Raw genomic sequence first — 5879 nt, 5'->3', positions numbered from 1 at the left:
TAGCATTAGTCTTACAGAGCTACTGCTAAAAAATATTGACATTATGACTAAATCAGCAAACGGCTAGCTTTTTTAGTTCGTAGCATCCGTGCTAAGCACGTATTGCACATGCGAGCTTTTTTTGTTATGACTAATCGGCAGTACGACTACATATTCATATTTCGCTGCCGACGAATAATCAGCCGAGGGTTGTTTTTATGTTTGTGTGTTGCCAACGCAGAATTAGAAAAACGGCATTTCATTTTGTGCGTTTTTATTTAATTTAAGCTTGTCAAATCGCAATTAAAACTGTCAATAATAGTACTAAAAACTAAATAATATATATAATTAAACTCTTTAGCAAGTATTACTAATTGTCTTTGTTCGAAAAAATGAAATTATCATAATCGCCATTTTTAATTATCTCATTTAATTTATAAAATTTCAATGGGCAACACTGAACTCGAAAAATGCTCGGGTTTTGTTTGCTAAAAATCTTGCTAAGCAGCCACAGTCAAGGTGCTTAGTCTTCATTGTAAGCTTTGGTTGTTAAGGCGGGATCACATGATTGCCGCAATGCGCCAATTATTGGTGCATTTTATATGCCAATCGTGTGATTGCACAATTTATTGTCCAATGCGACAATCAAAAATAAATTGTGCTGATTTGCGGCAATCAAATACAACTCTGGTACGACAATCGTGTGAACTGTTAATAGACAACCTTGCGCAAATTTAAAGTTGAAAAATGCGTCAATATTTATTGTTTTCTAGTGCGTCAATCAAAGAAGACAATACGCGTCAATAACCTGATTTTTTTTAAATAATATTTTTTCTTGTGTTTGTACCGTCAACATTTCTTTGTCGTAAGTAAAGTAAAGTTAATTTAAATTGTTGTATTTGCTATAATTATGTTCATATTATGTATTTGCAGCTTTAATATGGAATTCGGTGATTGCATTGTATACGAAAATTCAGCTGAGCTTGAGTTCTTTTCCCCCGATCAGCAACCAGAAACACCTGTGCCGAAAAAAAGAAAAAAACCAAGTGTAATTTGTTCCTGGACCTACACTGCAATACAGGAGCTGATACAAGCTGTGGAACAGCATCCATGTGTTTGGCAGTATTCATGCACCATCAGTGCTTCTTTTTGTGAGCCACTCTCTGACCCACGTACTTCTATTTACTTTTTTTTTCTTTTCTTTCCTTTCATTTTTCTCATCGTCAAATGCACACACCATAATTATAGCTGCTGCAATTTTCTTTTTTTTTAAAGAACACATCTTAATAAAACAAATTTTTAAATGCTTTAACATTTTTAATAAACAAACTTTGACACATAGCAGCTGCTTCTGATATTTGCCGTGTAGTAGAACAATCGTGTGACTGAAGTTGGACAATAATTGTCACTTGATGGTTTTGAGACAATATGCGGCAATCAAATTTATGAAAAGTTGGACAATCATGTGACCGCAGAGAATTTGATTGTGACAATTTATTTATTGTAGTAAAACTTTGGACAATAAAAATTGGTTTAAATTGGCGCATTGCGACAATCATGTGATCCCACCTTTAGTCGCGTTGACAATTATGTTGTAGTTGTTCATTGCTATTTTGTAGCTGTTGACAAGATCAAGAAGCTTTAGTTTTGCTTGCTAAAATTATTCGTAATGTATTGCTATTTGTTGCAGTTGTGCTTGGCTGTGCTGCAATTTTCTGTGTTTTTGCTATTTTGGCGTTAGCATTTTAAACCCTGTATATATATATATATATATATACATTAGGAAACATAGAAGCATCTCTTATATATACCCAAAGACCTTTGACCATTCCTTACTCCTACTATGTTCTTTCGATTAGATGAATTATTCGCGTCATATCAGTGGATATATTCAAAATATGAGCATAGATTTTAAATTGTCGGAGCAGGGATCGGAAATAAGTAGAAATTGACGACATAAACGTCATATCTTTAAGGACCCTATCTAAAATCTTAAGAGCGATGTTAGATGATAGATATAGTAAATTATGTTCATTTTCGCATTCTTTGGATCCCAAGCAAAATATCAGGTTGAATTTAATGCCATAAAAGAGTAAATAAAACCTTCCGAACCAGAATTTTAAATACATAAAAATGCAACGGCCAACAAATGAGAATAAGACACTGAAAAGAGTATGTCAACTAACTTTTTTTCATTTTTGTAAATATTGCAAAGGAGCTTGCCCCCCAAACATAATATCGCTTTCAAGAAAATTGAAATGTTTCCTAACAATATTAACATAAACACATAAGAAATATCCTGTCATTTATTTTTCATTTTTACCTCCCTCATACCCATCAGTTACTACGCCACACAAAAAAGTAAAAGTGTATACAGCCACTTCAATTTTTTTTTTTTTTTTTTTTTTGCATACCATGAAGATGTGATGCGATTGCTGTATGACTGCGTGAAAAATTGGATTATAAAATTCTATGGGAGAACACAGTTTGCGGTGTATTTTGTGCCCAAAGCATCACAGTTATATTTCGGCTGTGCAAAAAAAGGATACATGGCACTCATAACAGTAATGGCTTATATAATTCAAGGTTGGTTCCCATGTTGCAGCTTTTTACCGCTACTTCGTTATGGTTCTTTTCTTTTTTCTTTTTGTTTCATTCAGAATATATTCCACTCGACATTTGACATTTCAGTAGAATTGTAGTGTCGGTGAAAATGTCAAATTTATTTGATCACATTTGTGTGTCTCACAAAAGAGAATAGAAATTTTGACAGTTATTTGTTGAATTTTATATTATGCATTTTGACTTTTGAAGGTCTATGTCATTTCAACTAATGCTTTTGTTATACGCTGATATGTATCCCAATAAGAATATGTCATTTTGATTGTTAGATAGAGAAGTGAGAGAGGGTGTGGTCATAAAATTAATTTTTTAGGACATATTAAACTCTGTGAAAGATATTGTGAGCTTAAATGGTACAATAGAACGATATATTTTAAGGCACCTAATATAAATGTGGATATTGTTAATTCTAGTAAAACGAATTGTTTGCGGTTAATATAGTTGTTTCGACTGATACCATCGACGGTGGTCATACCAGATTGGATAAAAATGTTTATATCGTATCCTGGAAGAAAAAAAAAACAAACAATTGAAGTTAAAAACATTCCAAAGTACTGTTATTTTATTATTCTTACCCATTAGGTGGGCGTTATTGAGTACTTAGAAACCAATATTCGTCAAGTTATGGCTGAGATACCGCCCATTTTTTTATCTATACTATTTTTATACCCTACACAACTATGTTGTCAGGGTATTATAGCTTTGTGCAGCCCCAAGAGTTTGTAACGCCGCGAAATATTGGTCCCAGACCCACCTTTAAGTATACCGACTAGCTGAGTCGATCTAGACAAGTGTGTCCGTCCGTCCGTCTGTCCATTATAATTTGTAAACACGATACAGGCCACAGTTATGGACCAATCTTCATGAAATTTTGCATCTAGGACGGGTTCTGGCCAATGAAGACCCCTATTGTTTTTGGTAAAGATAGTTTAATGTTTAGGGGATGAAATGGACCAAATACTTAATTTTTGTCGGTTTTTCTGGTCGCTCCAGAGCCTGCAATTATGGCCCGAACATCGTGAAATTTTACATGGAGAAGGTGATCAGTCCAAAGAATAAGCATGCCTGTTTTGATAAAGATCGGTCAATATTTAGCGGGTCAAATGGCGCATATATTTACCCCTGAATGACATAGACCCGAAAAGTTGGCAGTATATTTAGGAGGAGTAGTTGACCTTTAAACTAATGCCAATTATATGGTCGTATGTACTCAGATGTGAGAGTTACACCTAAATATTTACAGGTGCTTACGTATTCAGATATTAATTAGTAACCCATTACCACACTGGAGGGCGGAAATATAGCGCTGATCGCTTTGAAATGTTTCATGAGGTTCCAGGTATGGTCAAGGACAACGACTATAATTTTCGGTGATGATCAGATAATAATTTTGGGATGAAGTGGACAGAAAACTAATTTGTTTCTCTTTTTTCGAGTCGCTTTATAGGCAACAATTATATGCCGCACATCATCACATAACCCACGGCGAAGGGAATATGGACAAGTAATTAGAAGGACTGTACAGAATATTAGTAATATTCGAAAATATGTCAGTGTAAGGAATGGCTGCTGTTGACCTCAAATCGGGCAAGAGGATGCAACTATCTCTAAATATTGCCCAGACTTGGAATAAAAATCCGCAGGATGTTATAGTTCCGTGGTAATTGTGTAGGGTGTCATATGGTCGGCCACATCCGACTATATTGCTCCGCTCACTGGTTGTATATATCCTAGATTCATGCTAAAACGACATTTTATTCAAAAATAATTATTGATTAATAAAACATTTAAGTTTTAATATTTAATTAAAGATTTTGAAGACGTTTTTGTCTTGCTAAAAAGCTATTAACTTCCAGAATAATGAAACAATCTTCCCACCGTTTAAAGAGAGTTTAAAATATAAAAAAAAATTCTGTCATATGTACTTTATATCCTCCAGACCATATTACCATTAAAAAAACAGTAAGGAAAGTAGTAAAGTCGGACGAGGCCGACTATATGATACCCTTCAACACTTTGGGCATATTCAACAGATGAATCCTAACAGACGTCACATTCTTAGACGACCAGTAAAAAGAAATTGGATCCATAAACATGTCATTCTGCAACCTATACTAAATAGAAGCTATATCTAAATCTGAACCGATTTCAACGAAACTTAACACACATAATTCCAGACCTCATTCATAACGCTGTGCCAAATTTCGTGCAAATCGAAAGATATATAGGGACTTTGGTGCACCATTTACATTACATCCGACGAAAATATATATGGGAGCTATATCTAAATCTGAACCGATTTTCAGGAAACTTAACACACATCATTCTAGACCTAATTCATAACGCTGTGCCATCAAATCGGACGAAAATATATATGGGAGGTATATCTAAATCTGAACCGATTTTCAGGAAACTTAACACACATAATTCTAGTCTTAATTCATTACGCTGTGCTAAATTTCGTGCAAATCGAAAGATATATAAGGACTTTGGTACACCATACACATTAAGTCGGACGAAGATATATATGGGAGCTATATCTAAATCTGAATCGATTTTCAGGAAACTTAACACACATAATTCTAGACCTAATTCATTACGCTGTGCTAAATTTCGTGCAAATCGAAATATATATAGGAACTTTGGTACACCATACACATTAAATGGGAGCTATATCTAAATCTGAACCGATTTTCAAGAAACTTAACACACATCATTCTAGACCTAAATCAATATGCTGTGCTAAATTTCGTGAAAATTGAAAGATATATAGGGACTTTGGTACACCATTAACATTAAATCGGACGAAAATATATATGGGAGCTATATCTAAATCTGAACCGATTTTTCCCAATTTCTATAGGGTTCGCCCTTGGGCCAAATAAGTGACCTATGCCATATTTCATCCAAATCGGATCATAAATGCAACCTGTACTTTGTTCACAAAAATACATGGACGGACAGACGAACGGAGATACGGACATGCGTAAATCGACCCAGAAAGTGATTCTATGCATATTCTTAAAAGGGCCCATGTGTCTACCTCGTTTCCTTTTGCATGTTACAAACATATGCACAAAGACATAATACCCTGTACCACGTGTGGTGAAGGGTATAAAAAACGGAAAGTGGGATTAAACCGCATAAAAATTTAAAGGATTCAATTACATAGATATGATGCTGCAGACAACCTTGGCAGCTACATCAAAAAATACAAAATTATCTTAAAGCCCCATTGTGCCTTTGACAAAAACATTTTCATCTAGAAAATGTTGAAG

The 5879-nt window shown here is 34.4% G+C and overlaps 1 long non-coding RNA gene across 1 annotated transcript; it reads left to right on the top strand.

The window, feature by feature from the left end:
• The first annotated feature begins 533 nt into the window (after positions 1-533).
• LOC133326163 (uncharacterized) lies at positions 534-1102 on the top strand. The gene is made up of 3 exons (XR_009754181.1): positions 534-669; positions 753-844; positions 913-1102. It is a non-coding gene; the product is annotated as an uncharacterized LOC133326163 (long non-coding RNA).
• Positions 1103-5879: the final 4777 nt, after the last annotated feature.

Source organism: Musca vetustissima, unplaced genomic scaffold (assembly GCF_032173495.1).
Source record: "Musca vetustissima isolate MV318-11 ecotype Yass unplaced genomic scaffold, APGP_CSIRO_Mvet_v1 utg356902, whole genome shotgun sequence".
NCBI classification, from domain to species: domain Eukaryota; kingdom Metazoa; phylum Arthropoda; class Insecta; order Diptera; family Muscidae; genus Musca; species Musca vetustissima.
Note: the sequence above shows the minus strand (reverse complement) of the source record. Positions and strands in the feature narration are given on the sequence as shown.